At 37.2% G+C, this 17,860-nt stretch overlaps 1 pseudogene; it reads left to right on the plus strand.

Annotated features, from left to right (window-relative positions):
- The first annotated feature begins 9,224 nt into the window (after positions 1–9,224).
- LOC118840317 lies at positions 9,225–9,737 on the plus strand (annotated as a pseudogene).
- Positions 9,738–17,860: the final 8,123 nt, after the last annotated feature.

Here is a 17,860-nt window from a genome sequence, read left to right on the forward strand (position 1 = left end):
TCCCATACATGCAACCTGAAGTAGTAGAAATGGGAAAAGCAATTAGAATAGATCCAGTGTTCATGGAGGAAATCCATACTGGCTGCAACAAAATTCAGTTGGTTTTAAGAGAGCAAATATTAAGGCATCTAAAAGAGGGCAAGATACCAAAGATATTCAAAAAAAATCAAATTTCATTGAGCAGATTTCAAAAGGCAAAAGGAAAATGCCAGTAACTAACTGGCACATATAACTGCTTTCCCATTTATTTAAAAAATAGAATAAGTTAGACATCCTTGATGAAAAAGAACAGGAAAACTTTCAAAAAACTATATTTTATTATAGACCACAGCTTAAATGTATGCAATTGATGGAAATGTAGATAGAATACAGGATTTCAATGTTATTATCTCCTGTTGACTAGAAAAATGCATTTATTTGATAGGACAAAATGCTGCTTTATAGCCTTTTCTCCAACAAGGTATCTCTAATACATATGTCAAAATTAAACAATATTCCCTAAAAGATAAAACAAAGAGATACATTTGTTCATTGACCCTCTGATTATGTGTATCAAACATTGCATAAAACATAGATATTTATGCTCAGTGAAGGTGCTCAACATCATTATGAAGGACATCCAACACAAGGGCCAGATGGAAAAAGGATTCCCTGTTGATGGTGAAGTCCTTCAGATGTTGTAGTTTGCAGATGACATTGTGTTGGAATGCTGTAAAGCATTCTTAAGGATATATATTGTCCCTCAAAAGTGTATGAGTTATGTACATGAGAAAAAGCAAATGAATGAAGAGTGGCTATTGTTTATACCATCATAGTCTGAACATATTTTTTAAGACAAAAAAAATTCACTATGCTTTTATTACTATTATCAGATCATTCCTCAGTGAAATTGTATGGCAGCCTATAGAAGTCTTCTACCAGCATGTATATCTTGTGAATACCCTGCAAATTACAGGTAGCTTATTCATAACTGAATAGAAAGGAGAGAGAAAGCTTGATTATCTATGAGACACTGCTTTGATTTTAGTGATCGCAAATTTCTCCTTGGAAAAAAAGTCCCATCTTTATAGTACCAATATTCTTCCAAATCAAATATGATTAAAAATCATGGAATATTATACTTCAGTTTCCAAATAATTTAACTGAAGATCACCTAAAGGACATTGAAAAGTTGTATTGTCTGAATGAATAGGTACAGCAGATTAAGAACAAGTGCAAAAGTTCTATAAAAGTTATTGTTAATCAAAGATATGATGGAGGACAACATGGACAGGTCTTTAGCAAAAGCATAGGCTAATCAAAAAAGAGCTTTGTGTTCTATTGCTATGCACACAATTTCAAGAGGAGGCAAATGTCATCCAACACATGGTGAATTTTCTAAAAGACACAGAAGTAAGTCACACAGAATAAGCAGACAAATATATAAGGGCAACAGTCTGTAGTTGGAGACATCTACATTGATTAGATCACATATTCACTAGATTATTAGAATAATAGCAACAGCAACAGAAAGAATAATAACAGATTTGATATGGGACTTTAAACACTACAAAATGCTTTCCATATATTATCTAATTTGAATACTCAATAATTTTGCACATTTCATACTTAACTATCACAACAACTAAAAATATCATGAATAATTACTCTTAAAAATGCTAGAACCCAGAGCAGAATTTCGAAGGGCAAAGGATTTGTTATCAATGTTTTATATCATATATTTAGCAACTGATTAAATTTTTGTGTTTTCACTATTTTTGTATTTTTTATTTTACTTTGTATTGTTATTTATCTTTTCATGTGTATTTTCCACATTATTGAGCTCCCAAATTGAATTCAATACTTCCCTGGCTCCAACCTAAGTTGTAGGTTTTTTAATTATATTATTTATAGAACCATGCATAGACCCTTCCCTTTCACATCTCTGTATCTCTCATAATAATGAGTTTATGGCTTTGTCTATGATAATGTTCAATAAATATGTAATGTGCTTGGAATGGTTCCAGGAGATCACATTAGCGTGCATTCTATCTTGTAATGTAGTTAACTTGCCTAGGTTTTTCTTGTTGAGTCATGTCTGACTGTGACTCCATCAGGGGTTTCCTTGACAAAGACATTGAAGAGGTTTGCCATTTCCTTCTCCAGTTCATTTTATAGATGAGGAAACTGAGGCAAAAAGGGTTAAATGACTTACCCAGTTCCACACAGCCAGCTAGTGAATGAGTGAGGCCAGATTTGAACTCTAGGAGATGAGTCCTCCTGACTCCAGTCCTGACATTCTATCCACTGTGCCACCTAGCCACCTCTCTCCCAGGTTTAAATTTCCTTTCATTCTAAATCTCTTGTTTGTTGTTGTTTGTTTGCTTTTTTTGTTTGTTTGTTGTTGCTGTCGTTTAACTTCTGTTTAACCAGCATCCTGGCAGGGTTCCTTGAACACAAGTGGCACCTACTGAAGTTTTGTTGAATTAAGGTGAATTGATATTGTCTCCTTTCAAGGAAGTTTACAAAAGTTATATTTACATATTTTGGCACCTTGAAAATGACATTGATCATAGTGAGTACTGTATTCTTTTCACCAAAGCAGATACCAACATGTTTTTAGACATCACATACTGCTTGTAGCCACAAGAATTCTCCACCTTCTGCTGTCCATTCCTGGGGAGATGAGCTTTTCTAAACTAAGCTAGGCTAATTTAGAAGACACACACACACACACACACACACACACACACACACATCACCACCTTCAAAGGCTTTATAGATTTGTAGAAACTAAGAGAATTTACTTTTTCGCTGAGAAAAGCTTCAAGAATCTCAAGGCTTTGTTTTGTTTTGTTTTCCTTTTTTTTCCCCCAACTTCCAGTAGGGAGTGGGAGGGGAAAAAACTTGAATGTTTGATAATTTAAGAAACAAAGAACTCAAGGATGTCTCCATGTCAAAACAAAAGAATAGAATCAGCATTTGTGTGTTTAAAATACTTTGAGCTATCCCATCTTCGTTTTTATTTTTCAGTGTACCTTTGACTAAGTTCAATTAAAGATAGACAGGTTCACATTAAGGCTGAATTTAACCCAGACATGACCTAGAGGCTTGATGGTTCCTTGACAGCATATCTCCAAATAACTTTTCAATGGATTTACTAGTACTTTATACAGTCCTCACATGAAACATTTTCAGAGCTTAAAAGTAAGACTTTGAGGAAAACCAGGAATTAATATGGTCTAAGTTAAAGAAGGGAATCTCTAAACCATTTGTCCTTAGACCTGCTATGAAGGTTTAAGCAACACTCTCTACCTTATTTGACTTCTGGGGCAAGTGAGGATAATATTTATCTTCCTAATGTTATGCTATCATAAGTGCTTTTCATACCTACATTTAATTAATATTTGCAACATACTTTGAGTTCCTTGGATTCTTGTGCATAGAAGAAGTGTAGCCAAGATTATAATGCTGGTGCTTTGCAAACATGAAAACAATAAATGTTTCATAATTATGACCATAGTTGTACCCTTGTGTGACCTCTCTTTGTGATTTTCTTGGGGGTAAAAAAAAATTGCAAACAATTTAAGGGAAGGGCCTTGTTAAATTCTTCGGCTTGATATTTGTGTAGACCTTAATTGATAAATGCATATTTATCAAATTAAAGTAATTTAATAATTATTTTCATAAAATAAATTAAAATAAAATTTTCTGCACTATGCAATCAGCCTTACCTTACAGAGCCTCAGGGGATGGAATTCAGTGACATCTAAACCTCTTGGTGACAGAACTTTCATTATACAGGGTCACTGGGAGACATTGCTACCTTTGTGACGCCCAGGCAAGAGCTGGAAATTTTTTCTTCCCTCCCAATCACGTATGAGGCTACAAGGAAGACACAAAGCAGCAATGTGAGAATTTAGTTCTATTCCACTGTTGTTCTCTCTCTTCTGAAGCATCAAGTGCCTGGGGCCATATTCTGTCATGGGGGGGGGGAGAAGAAGAACAAACAGTATCTAGTGTTCTAACAACACATAATTCAAAAGTTGGAAGTAACTTCAAAGGCTTCTCACAAGCCATTTGAGCTGTTAGCCTCATGACAGACAACACGATAGAATAACTAATTAAAACCATTGTTGCCTAGTCTGCTGAGGATTTACAGGGCCACATAGATTATAAGATCATAGATTCTCTATCTAAATCTCTTCATTTCAAAAAGTAGTAAACAGACCCTGAGACACAAGTCAAATAGTTTGAGTCAGAGTCAAGATTTGAACTCAGCTCCTCAGACTCCCAATATGGTACTGTTTCCACTTCACAGTTCCTAAAAGGAGATAAGAAATAGCCCTCTATTCCTACATTTTTGCGTCGACCCAAACTATCTATGAAGGTCTCATTAGTACAAAATCCCTACATTCTGCTCTGATCTCAGCTCTGTTAGTTTTATAAATCTATTATCTCTATGTAAAAAACATTTTTTTAAAATATCATCAAATTTCATGTGCTCTAAAATTTCTATCATTTATGGTTATAAAACAGTATTAATGCCTTGCTTCAACTCATACAGAAACCCTCATTCGTTCTATCGGCATTGTAAAAACTTCATGAGGCATAAGTAGTATTATTCTGACTAGTTTTTGCTTCTGTCACACTAAAACTATAGTCTGATGGGTTTTTTTTTAAATTTGGAGATAGCAATTGAAAGTAAGAAAATCCATTAAAAGAGTCCCAGGTGTATACATTCAGTCAGTATTATTCTGTAATGATATCTGGAAAGTTTGCAAGCAATATGTTATCTTAGATATTTTGCCACCTACACAAGATGACTGATGGAGGCTTAAATATTTTCTAAAACAAATACTTAGCTTGGGTAGAATAAATTTTTAAGATTTTTCTTAAGGATGAAAAACATTTTTAGTGAAGACTAAAGCAAACACTAAACATTCATGCCCTTATCCTCTGGAAAAAGTGTGTGCTCCAAGGACTGGCAAATGAAATTGCCAGGAAATATAACTGCATTCCAGGAGAATATCTACAGTATGATTTCATTACAAATGTAGTTTCTTTCCCTTCTCCAAAATCTTACAATAGGATGCCAAAACCACAAGGAATAAGACCAGGGAAGCGTTTATACCCTTCACATGCACAACGCTGGAACAAAATCAGGTCTACACAAAGCAAGTTTTTCTCTCCTTCTTCAGATGAACTAAATTCTTTGGCTCTAAGTATTGGCTGTGTGTACCTACATGGCATAATGGAATGGACGAAGTTGATGACAAATGTTTTTGGTGGATGACCTATGTCTGCTACTCAAACACCTCATTGATGCATCCATAATAATGCACAATTTTTAAATAGACTGATGGGTTGTTTTTCTGTACACGGCCATGCCATGAGGATAAGCGTTGGAAACATGGGAAAAACATCTTCTAATAGGAAGAGGAAAAATTAATTCCCCCTATATAATTTTTCATTCAAACATTTACTTCTAACCAGTGTATCATATGATATTGAGCAAAGGGCTCAAGATGCTTGACTATCAAAACATTTTGTAAAATTGATAAAATGACATAAAATTCTGAGCTGATGGGCAGCTAAGTGTTGCAGGAGAAAGAGCACTGGGTTTGGAATTAGAACTTCATGAGTTCATATCAGGCCTCAGACAGGCTTCACACACTAGCTGTGTGATACTGGGGAGGTCACTTTCACCCTGTTTGCCTCTGTTCCTCATCTGTAAAATGGGCTGGAAAATGAAATGTCAAACTATACCAGTATCTTTGCCAAGAAAACCCCAAATGGGGTCATAAAAAGTCAGATAAGAGTGAAACAACTCAATGACAACCACAAATTAAGCCAGATACATTGCCACCTCCTTGTCATTGTAGAATAAAAAGGATGGAGTTTGAGGGAAGATATTAAAAAAAAAAAGGAATAGACTTCCACACTTGGACAAATTGGTTCCCCTGGAAGCTTTTCCCAGTAGATTGAATGTATGCCCTCTTAGAGCAAGGAGTGTTTCATTTCTGTCTTTGACTCTCCAATCCTAGAAGAATGCTGTAGAGTGGATATATAACATTTTTCTTTTAAATTTTATCCAGTTGGGACTAATTATTTTAAAAACAATAATTTTATTTGCAACATAGAGAATTAAAACAAAAAAAGCAGAAAAGCACTTCAGGCTCAATATAATGCAAATGAAATACTCATCTTATGAAGACTTAGACAGAGACTTAGCCACATACAAAATATGGTGTATTGACATATATGGTGAAAACAATCAGTCTAGAATCTTGGATTGACTGGAACATAGAATTAGACTTTAGATATGTTGTCCCACATGCTTCTGTTTACAGGGGAGGAAACTAAAACTCTTAGAAGGAAAGTAATTTGTTTAAAGTCATCCAGCTAGCCAATGGTAAATCTGGAAATAGAACCCCACTTAATTAGTTTTAATTAGTCTTAGTTTAGTTCTCTAGCCCTAGCAAAAAGAGTTCCATATAGTAGAAACTTAATAAGCATCTGTTTCAGTGAAGTGAACAGTAAAATTTTCACCAGAATAATAGTTTACCTAGTCATTAAAAATTATTTCAAAAACAACACTTAGTGTTGTCTTAGTTCATGTTATTGAGATTTATGCCTAATGACTCCATTGTTTCTACTCTGGCTTTTCCTTCTGGCTATTCAATTTGTAGTCAGTCTGGAGGAAAATGCTTCAGTCAGTAGGTGACATTGGCTTTGAACTCATCCCCTTTGTCTTTCATGTTGCCTGCTAGCCGTCACTTAGCAGCCCATTCCTCTTACCTCTAATCTGATGTCCTTATGATGCAGCCATGGTGGAGGAACAGGATAAAATGGTCCATTCCCTTTGGCAATGTATACCTATCAGAATTGTCTTGCTCTTATTACAAAAAGTTGTCTTTAAAAATTCTTATTTGAATTCCTGGGGCTAGTTCCTCATGACCAGTCTGCCAATGCATTTCTGCCTTATGCTTTTAATAAACTCCTTTTAATTTTGTCTACCAGAGTTTTGCCTCTTTAATCAGGGGTGGAAGCTGTAATAGTAATAAAGGTGGGACTTTCTTCTGTTCTTCTCTTTAAGGATTCTGGTCTTTGTTTGAATGGGACAGTCAAAGTGGGATTTTGCCTTGGAATGTTTCTCAGCATTAAGACAATCAGAGAGTCATTGAATTGTATATGATGTGATACTGGGGATGAGGAACTTTCCCACACCCAGCCTGGGTAAGGTCAGAGTGCTCAGGGCTCTGAACAGGATACAATTGAGAAGATTTTGGTGTTTGACTTTTGGGGCACACTTATGGAAGGAGTGTTGAGACTCTGGGCAAGCTGCAAACCGCCATCCAGCTTTGCAACCCAGATATTGGTGTTTCTCTGGTAACTATGAATTGTTATTTGAATCAGACAAGGTCTGTCTGTTGATGTTTCTAATTTCTGTTTGTATTTGCCCTGAAATTCAGAGGGCTGATCTTTTCCCCCTGAACTGTGGATGATATTTGTATGTTTGACTACACTGAGGTTGTTAACCCCTTAAAGTTACTTTCCTTGGTAAAGCAGATCGAAGAACCTGTGTTGGCAGCTTTCTTGTTGTTGGGCTTATGTTGGTCTTTCACCACCACAGCAGCTGCTAGCTGAATTGTTACAGCAAATGCAGATTGTTGCTACAGAGGCCCAAACAAAGATTTTCTTTTAACAATTTTGATGAGCACACACAAGAGGACATTTCACCCAGGGATGAACATTGGAGACTCCTATTTTGAACCTCAGCTGGCAAATTGAGTCTTTTGTCCCATTGCAGGTGGGAACAGGCTTCTTGGACAGTCAGTCAACAATGCAATGATCAGAGAATTTAACTCCCCAAACTCAGGTAGGATAGAGGAGAAATAGGTTCCAAAATCCAAATTTTGTTTTGTTTTGTTCTTACCATCTCATTTGTGCACAAGGGACAGGTGAGGTAAATGAGATGCTGGCAGAGTGAGCAGGTGAGTGTCCTTGATTGCAGGCCATACTGGTATTCAAATTTGTAGGGGATCAGGATGAGACAGTCTCTCCCCACCCTCAGGGAGGCAAGTGGGGAGATGATGAGTGCTAAAAGCTTTGGAAAAAGGAAACCCTGCCAAGTTTTGTGTACTGAGCTTCACAGGTCTGTAGGGACTGAGAAAGTTGTGAAAAAAAATATATAAGGGAAAAAAGAAAATTTGGCCAGGTTAAAGATGAGAACTAGGAAATTATAGCCTATCAGATGCACATTCTAAACAATACTTAAAGATAAATAGACTAAGCAAAATATGGTTTTAGTGAAGCTGAAAGGAGATTTTGAAACTGAAACTGCCCGCATTATCAGTACAACTAAAACCAGAATATCCTAGAGGGAAGAGACTAAATTTAAGGGGTTAAGAAAAAAAAAAGGAAACAGTATAGAAAAAGAGTTTAGAGGGATGGAGTTTCAAAACAGCTCTCCATACAGTGGACAATATCAAGCCCGGATTTACTCTCACAGAGTTTTTGATTAAATTTACAGTGGGAGATAAGAAGAACTATTTTACTAGCAAGTAATCCTATCTCTCTGTCTTGTCTTTGTTTGGGTTTAAGTTATTGTATTTCTTTAACATCCAGTGTGTTCTTAGCATTGTCTGTGTTTTGTATCTTGGTAAGTCCAACTAGTAAATCTTAGTGTTCTAATCAGCCAAGGAAAAAGGGTATAAATAGTGAAATTTTTTTCTGCAGAACTTTCAAACCCTTCAAAAAAAGAAAAAGAAACTCTGTCTGCCTTGCTAACTATGGTGAAGTTGAGAGGCAAACAAGAGACAACACAGATAAGAGAGGGTAATTCTTTTCCACAGTCTGCAGGAATATATGGTATTGTCAACTAATTACAGACTAACTTTTTGACTCAAAAATAATTTATCTACTGTGAATTTCCAAACTGTGGTTACAAATGCTGAAATGTTTTAGTGAGTTTTAGAGTACTGCTCTGTAGACTTTGTTTTAAGGACAAATAAAAATAAAACCACAAAAGTTACATGAAACACCTCTTAGACCTTTTATCATTCTTTTTCTGGAGAGCGACAGATTTTTAGTGCAAGGGAGGAAGGTGATTTCACTGATTAGAGAAGTGAACTGAAGCTAGTTTGAAAGTAGTATTAGTAAAATTCCAAAGTAAAAATAAAAAGGGGGTTTTATATTTTAAATAAGAACTGCCTATCATTAGAGCAGCACCCGCTGCACCGCCGAGATGTTGATGCCCAAGAAGAACCGAATTGCCATCTATGAACTCCTTTTTAAGGAGGGAGTGATGGTAGCCAAGAAGGATGTCCACATGCCAAAGCACCCAGAGCTGGCAGACAAGAATGTGCCCAATCTCCATGTCATGAAGGCCATGCAGTCTCTAAAGTCTCGTGGCTATGTTAAGGAGCAGTTTGCATGGAGGCATTTCTACTGGTACCTCCCCAATGAGGGCATTCAGTACCTCCAGGATTACCTTCACCTGCCCCCTGAGATTGTGCCTGCCACACTCTGAGACAGGAAGGCCAAGGCCCAAAGGTCTGGAGGGCAAGTGACCTGCCCAGCTTACTTGGGGTGAAGCTGACAGAGACACATAGAGACGAAGTGCTGCTCCTCCTGGTGCTGACAAGAAGGCTGAGGCCGGGGCTGGGTCAGCAACAGAATTCCAATTTAGAGGTGGATTTGGTCGTGGACGTGGTCAACCTCCTCAATAGGAACTGTAGAGATATGTTTCATATTCAATAAAATTTGGGAAAAAACATTAAAAAAAAAAGAACTGCCTATCATTAACATTTTTTTTTTACCATGAAAACTTGTGGCATTAATGTGATTAAAGATCTTCACCCATTAATCCCATTATTAGGTCTCAGGTGGATCTAGTTGAGGGAAGCTTGATTAGGGGAGGCTTGTTTATAGGAAGGCCCACACCCTTTTGCTAATTAGGTCATGAGAGATATGAAACCCTTGGGCCCTAAAAAGGGCATATATCTGAGGATAGCCATTATGCTCTTATGCAGTTCCCAAACTGCAAGCTCTCAGAACTGCAGGAAAAGAGTACGCAAACAAGCAGACAACTAGGATTTGTGAGGGAGTGTTTACGGGAAGGCACTAGCAGAGGGGAAGGTTACAGGATGACTTGGCTCTGATATTGTGTTTTAATTTCCTTGTTGTTATAATGAAGTGGACTTTCTGGTTTGGGGATATAATTGCCGCTATGTTGAATTGGAGTTATTGGTTTTGGGATCTGATCCTCTGGTGTCTGAATAAAATATTTTACTTCTCCTGCCTTCTATATGGAGAGTCTCTTATATTCTGGGTCACAGAACTATACAGGCTTATTCATGGTCACTATCAATATTGTGACACTTGCTTTACTGATACAAAACTAGAGAAGCTCATTTAACTCAGGGAACAACTTGTTGTTCATCCATCATTTTGAAGAAGACCAATAACATCAAAGAAGATACATTTTTCTGGGGGGATTTTAATTATTGTATATTCACTGTAAGTGTGAAACTCCAGAATATTATTATTCTTCTTTAATACACAAAGGATAAATGAAATGTACTTATATTTTCTCAGAGATAACTGTTTTGGAAATATAAGACAACTAATAATATCTCAACCTTAATCTATGATTAGTGAAATTTTGATATTCAAGGGAAAATATCATGAGGCTATAATTCGATGTTTCTAAATTTTGATTTTTAAGTATAAGTGTTTGGATTGTCATTAAGCTAATAGTCCACCATTCAATGGGAATGACCTGTGCTTCTCAAAGGGTGTGCAGTCTCAGAATTGCTACAGGCAGATGTCTGTGTCTAGAAAGTTGAGGGGATGACTTTGCATGGGCAAACGTATCATCTTCTTAATTCAGTTTCACCATTGGGCTATTTCCTTTCTGAAGAGGAAATTTTTCCCACATGGTTAATTCTGAGCCTGGCTTTGGACACTCTGTGAATAATGTGTAATTTTGCTGTGAGATTGGCTGCTAACTATGACTCTTGTCTGGAATCAAACAGACTTAAAGGAGTTTTTTCCCCTGTTATGACTCTTCTGAAATCACTATGTGACTTTGAAGGAACAGTCATCTCCTTGCTGGTATATATTCCTGTATAAGATTAGGTCCTTAAATTGACTCATTCCTATAAAATGATGTAATGATATAAGATAAAAGATCTCTGGATCTCTGTCTCTCTCTATCTCTGTATTTGTCTCTGTCTGTCTCCTCTCTCTCTTTCCTCTCTCTCTCTCTCTCTCTCTCTCTCTCTCCTCCCTCTTTCTCTCCACCCATCTCTGTATATATATATATACATATATATATATATATGTATATATATATATGCATGCATTATATATGCATGTAGATAGACAGATAGATAGATAGATTCCTCCAAAAGAGGGGATAAGACAGAGATGTGAAAGAAATTGTTTGTTTGTTTTTAATTTAGCAGAGTAGTGAATTTTGGGAAAGCCAAAAGATTAAACTTTTCTCTAAAAACTAGAATGTCTATCAGAATGATAGATATGCACACGTAAATGTCATATACATAGATGTGTGTATATATGTGTGTGTATTTGTGTGTGTGTATGTGTGTGTGTGTGTGTGTGTGTGTGTATGGGTTGCAAATGTTTCTAATGGGATATACAGACCTTGAGTATGTTTTCCTAATAAGCTCTCAAAATTTGATTAGGATTTTTACATATAAAAATTGCAATAATAACTGTGAATAATTTAAAATGCCTTATGCATGCAATTTAAGTTAGTTTTCTCATCATATTAACTAATTGCTGGAAAGCCAATGTAATTAGATTTTGTCAAGATTTACCAAATGATGCAAAGTCTTTTCACTTACTAGTAAGAATTACCTGGAATCTCTGCAAGTGACTTGGAACCAGAGAAGCAGATATTCTAGGAGAACTCCCTTCAGACCTGCCCTGAGGACAAGACCTATTCCAGAATGTGCAAGGGGAGATATTTCTAGCTGGATGACTGTGTGGAGCATCTGGGACCAAAGATAAAATGTGCTGATTAAATGAACATTGTGGGAATGGGGCAGGGGGAGGAGTCACCAGGTTTCAGAGAGACTCAATGTTATTTAATACTGAGGATCATTACTGTATTACGTTTACTGAGTTTTCATGGTGACTTTGGTGGCATGTAATTTTCCCCTTTCAACTTAATACATGGTGAGTCTTCATAGTGGTTTACTCTGTAATGTGAGCCTATTTAACATGGTTTGTCTCCTTATAGGATGTATCAGATTGTGCCTCTTTGAGTTTGTTCAACCTTTATGATATTGAAGGGAACATGGGATTATAGTTTGTAATACTTATAGCCCACGCTGTCTGTGTACAGACCCTTCATGCTGTCTCTAGATGCCTTTCTCATCAAGAGTCTACCTCCTCATGAAAGGAAACTGTGATAAAAACAGTGGTGAAAGTGAGTGCCCTACCATTTGAACACCTGCAGAATAACTTTATCGAAGTGCAAAGTATGTGGGCTATAGATATGTTTTGGGGTACAGAATTTTCATTGGCTAAAGTATATATTTGTGGTTTTCTCTTGTGAGGCCTCATGGGGACTGTGTGCTATTTAAGCTTACAGTACCTTCCTTGGTGCAAAGAACTGATCCCCAAACCAGCTCCCACATTTGTAAGCAACAGGGATTAGGTTATTGCAGTTTAGGATGGAGAACCAATACAAGTCTAATTGTGGTGCTGTACCATGTGTATGGTTAGTACCACGGGGGGGATTGTTAAAATTTGTGCCGTAACTGACCCCATTGTTTCTAGTCTGGCTTATATTTCAAGCTAGTCAGCATGTATTTTTAAGCAGTCTACTGGGAATGGCATCACTCAGTCTGTGGCACAAACTTTGATCCAGTCCCCTTTGTCTTCTGTATTACCTGCTAGCCAGCAAATGGTACACCATCCTCCTTATCTCTAATCTCATTTCCCTATGATGCTACAATGAGAGGGGAACTGAGATGTAATTTCCCATCCTATTTTGCAGACATGTATGTATCAGAATTGTCTTGCTCTCATTAAGAAAAGGTGTGTTTAAAAGTGGTCTGGTTTGAATCCTCAGGTCTGGTCCCTTGAGACCAGTCCATCAATGTGTTTCTGCCTTGGTGTGTTTTTAATAGAATCCTTTTAATTTTCTCTATTGGAGTTTTGCCTCTTTAATTAAGGCAAAGGACAAAATAAAGATTTTCATTTTAACAATTTTTTTTAAATTGAGATTTTTTATTTTTAGTTTACAACACTCAGTTCCCCATGATTTTGAGTTCCAGATTTTCTTCCCCCCCTCCCTCTATCCCTCCCTCCCTCCCCAAGATGACATGGAATCTGATATGTCTTTTACATATAGCTTCACATTATACTTATCTACACAATAGTCAACTTGTGAAGAAGAGAATTATGACCAATGGAATGAATCATGAGAAAGAAGAGACAAAACCAGAAAAATCCAAAACCAAAAACAAAAGAGAAAAAAAAAACAAAAGAAAGAAAAGGAAAACAAGCAGTTTGCCTCAATCTGCATTCAGACTCCACAGTTCTTTCTCTGGATGTAGATAGCTCTCTCCATCATGAATCTTTTGGAGTTGTCTTTAAACCTTCTATTACTGCAAAGAACCAAGTCTATCAGGATTAGTCATCACAGAAACAATACATCTGTGGTTGTGTATAATGTTCTCCTGCTTCTGCTCCACTCACTCAGCATCATATCATGTATGTTTTTCCAGGTTATTATGAAGTCCGTATCATCCCCATTTCTTATAGCACAATAGTATTTCATTACATTCATATACCACAACTTGTTCAGCCATTCCCCAATTGATGGGCATCCCCTTGATTTCCAGTTCTTTGCTACTACAAAAGAGCCACTATAAATATTTTTGTACATTTTCGCACTTGTGTGATCTCTTTGGGATACAGTCCTAGAAGTGTTATTGCTGGGTCAAAGGATATGAACATTTCTATAGCCCTTTAGGCATAGTTCCAAATAGCTCTCCAGAATGACTGGATCAGTTCACAACCCCACCAGCAATGTTGTTCCAATTTTCCCACATCCTCTCCAGCATTTATCATTTTCCTGTTTTGTCATTTTAGCCAATCTGACAGGAGAGATGTGGTACCTAAGAGTTGTTTTGATTTGCATTTCTTTAATCAGTAGTGATTTTGAGCATTTTTTCGTATGCCTATAGATATCTTTAATTTCTTTCTCTGAAAACTGCCTGTTCATATGCTTTGACCATTTCTCATTTGGGGAATGACGTGTATTCCTATAAATTTGGCTCAGTTCCCTGTACGTTTTAGAGATGAGGCATTTATCAGACACACTAGTTGTAAAGATTTTCTCCCACTTTTCTGCTTCCCTCCTAATCTTTGTTGCATTGGCTTTGTTTATACAAAAACTTTTCAGTTTAGCGTAATCAAAATTATCCATTTTGCATTTTGTAATGCCATAATCTCTTGTTGTGTCATGAATTCTTTGCTTTCCCATAAATATGATACATAAACCATTCCTTGCTCTCCCAAATTTCTTATAGGATCAGACTTTATTCCTAAGTCATGAACCCATTTTGACTTTATTTTGGTATATGGTATAAGATCTGGTCTATGCCCAGGTTCTGCCCTAACATTTTCTAATTTTCCCAGCAGTTTTTGTGAAATAGTGAATTCTTAGCCCAGAAGCTAGATTCTTTGGGTTTATCAAAGAATGGATTGCTATAGTCATTGGCTGCTACATCTTGTGTACCTAATCTATTCCACTGATCCAAAACTCTGTTTCTTAGCCAGTACCAAGTAGTTTTGATGACTGCTGCTTTATAGTACAGTTTAATATCTGGTATGGCTAGGCCCCCTTCCCTAGCATTTCTTTTCATTAATTCCCTAGATATTCTAGACCTCTTGTTCTTCTAGATGAATGTTGTTATTATTTTGTCCATCTCTGTAAAATAATTTTTTGGTAGTTCAATTGGTAGGGTGCTGAATAAATAAATTAATTTAGGTAAATTCATCATTTTTATTATATTAGCTTGGCCTAACCATGAGCAAATGATATTTTTCCATTTGTTTAGATCTGACTTTATTTGTGTGAAGTGCTTTGTAATTATGTTCATATAGGCCCTGGGTTTGTCTTGGCAGGTAGCCTCCCAAATATTTTATAGTGTCTACAATAACTTTAAATGGAATTTCTCTTTCTATCTCTTGCAGTTGGGCTTTGTTAGTAATGTATAGGAACGCCAAGGATTTTTTTTTTCAAGTTGCAAAATGTTTTATTGATTTCATTAGTCTTTGAAAAACAACTTGATTTTATCAGCTTTGTAAAAATTATATATATATATATATATATATTTCTCCTAAAATCTTTAAGATCTCTTCTTTTGTAATTCTTTTTTTTTAATTTAAATTTATTTATTTAACATATTTGGTTTTCAGCATTGATTTTCACAACAGTTTGAATTACAAATTTTCTCCCCATTTCTACCCTCCCCCCCACTCCAAGATGGCATATATTCTGGTTGCCCTGTTCCCCAGTCAGCCCTCCCCTCTATGACTCCCCTCCCCTCTCATCCCCTTTTCCCTTCCTTTCTTGTAGGGCAAGATAAATTTCTACGACCCATTGCCTGTGTATCTTATTTTTTAGTTGCATGCAAAAACTTATATACACATACATACACATACATACATATACACATAGATATATACATAAACATTCACTTATATATATACATAAACACACACACACACACACACACACATATATATATATATATATATATGCATATTCCCTTCAACTACCCTAATACTGAGGTCTCATGAATCATACACATCATCTTTCCATGTAGGAATGTAAACAAAACAGTTCAACTTTAGTAAGTCCCTTGCAATTTCCGTTTCTTGATTACCTTTTCATGCTTCTCTTGATTCTTGTGTTTGAAAGTCAAATTTTCTATTCAGTTCTGGTCTTTTCACTGAAAAAGCTTGAAAGTCCTCTGTTTTATTGAAAATCCATATTTTGCCTTGGAACATGATACTCAGTTTTGCTGGGTAGGTGATTCTAGGTTTTAATCCTAGCTCCATTGACCTCCGGAACATCGCATTCCATGCCCTTCGATCTCTTAATGTAGAAGCTGCCAGATCTTGGGTTATTCTGATTGGGTTTCCACAATATTCAAATTGTTTCTTTCTGGCTGCTTGCAGTATTTTCTCCTTGATCTGGGAGCTCTGGAATTTGGCGACAATATTCCTAGGAGATTTCTTTTTTGGATCTATTTGAGGAGGCGATTGATGGATTCTTTCAATTTCTATTTTGCCCTGTGGCTCTAGAATATCAGGGCAGTTCTCCTTGATAATTTCTTGAAAGATGGTATCTAGGCTCTTTTTTTGATCATGGCTTTCAGGTAGTCCAATAATTTTTAAATTCTCTCTCCTGGATCTATTTTCCAGGTCAGTGGTTTTTCCAATGAGATATTTCACATTGTCTTCCATTTTTTCATTCCTTTGGTTCTGTTTTATAATATCCTGATTTCTCATCAAGTCACTAGCTTCCACTTGCTCCAATCTAATTTTTAAAGTAGTATTTTCTTCAGTGGTCTTTTGGACCTCCTTTTCCATTTGGCTAATTCTGCCTTTCAAGGCATTCTTCTCCTCATTGGCTTTTTGGGGCTCTTTTGCCATTTGAGTTAGTCTGTTTTTTAAGGTGTTGTTTTCTTCAGTGTATTTTTCAGTATTTTTTTGGGTCTCCTTTAGCAAGTCATTGACTTGTTTTTCATGGTTTTCTCGCATCCTTCTCATTTCTCTTCCCAATTTTTCCTCTACTTCTCTAACTTGCTTTTCCAAATCCTTTTTGAGTTCTTCTATGGCCTGGGGCCAGTTCATGTTTTTCTTGGAGGCTTTTGTTGTAGGCTCTATGACTTTGTTGTCTTCTTTAGGCTGTATGTTTTGGTCTTCTTTGTCACCAAAGAAAGAATCCAAAGTCTGAGACTGAATCTGGGCGCATTTTCGCTGCCTGGCCATATTCCCAACCAACTAACTTGACCCTTGAGTTTTTCAGTGGGGTATGACTGCTTGTAGACTAACGAGATCTATGTTCTACTTGGGGGGGAGGTGCCAGCTCTGTCAGACCCGCACTACTCCTTCCCCAAGAACCCCCAGCCTGGGCTGGGCTTAGATCTTCAGCAGGCTGTTGCACTCCTGCTCTGATCCTCCACTTAATTCCTCCCACCAGGTGGGCCTGGGGCCAGAAGCAGCAGCAACTGTAGCTGCCCCACCTCTGCTGCCCCTGGGGCTGGAAGCCAAACCACGAACTCCTTCCACTCCCGCAGCTTTTCCCACTAACCTTCTCCGCACTCTTTGGTGTTTGTGGGTTGAGGGGTCTTGGTAACTGCCGCAGCTCACATATTCAGGGCGCTAGGGGCCCCATCCGCCCGACTCCAAGTTTGGTTGTTCCACGCCGCTCAGGCTGGGCTCTGCTCCACTTGGTACCCAGCTCCCAGCTCCCATCTTCATGTGGAATAGACCTCACCCAGAGACCATCCAGGCTGTCCCGGGCTGGAGCCCTGCTTCCCTCTGCTGTCATGTGGGTTCTGCCATTCTAGAATTGGTTCAGAGCCATTTTTTATAGGTTTTTGGAGGGACTGTGTACGGAGCTCACTCTAGTCCCTGCTTACCAGCCGCCATCTTGGCTCCGCCCCCCGAACGCCAAGGATTTACATGGGTTTATTTTATATCCTGCAACTTTGCTAAAGTTGTTTATTATTTCAAGTAGTTTTTTACTTGATTCTCTAGCATTCTTATCTGCAAAAAGTGATAATTTAGTTTCTTCTCTGCCTATTCTAATTCCTTCAAT

Source organism: Trichosurus vulpecula, chromosome 2 (genome assembly GCF_011100635.1).
Source record: "Trichosurus vulpecula isolate mTriVul1 chromosome 2, mTriVul1.pri, whole genome shotgun sequence".
Taxonomy (NCBI): Eukaryota; Metazoa; Chordata; class Mammalia; order Diprotodontia; family Phalangeridae; genus Trichosurus; species Trichosurus vulpecula.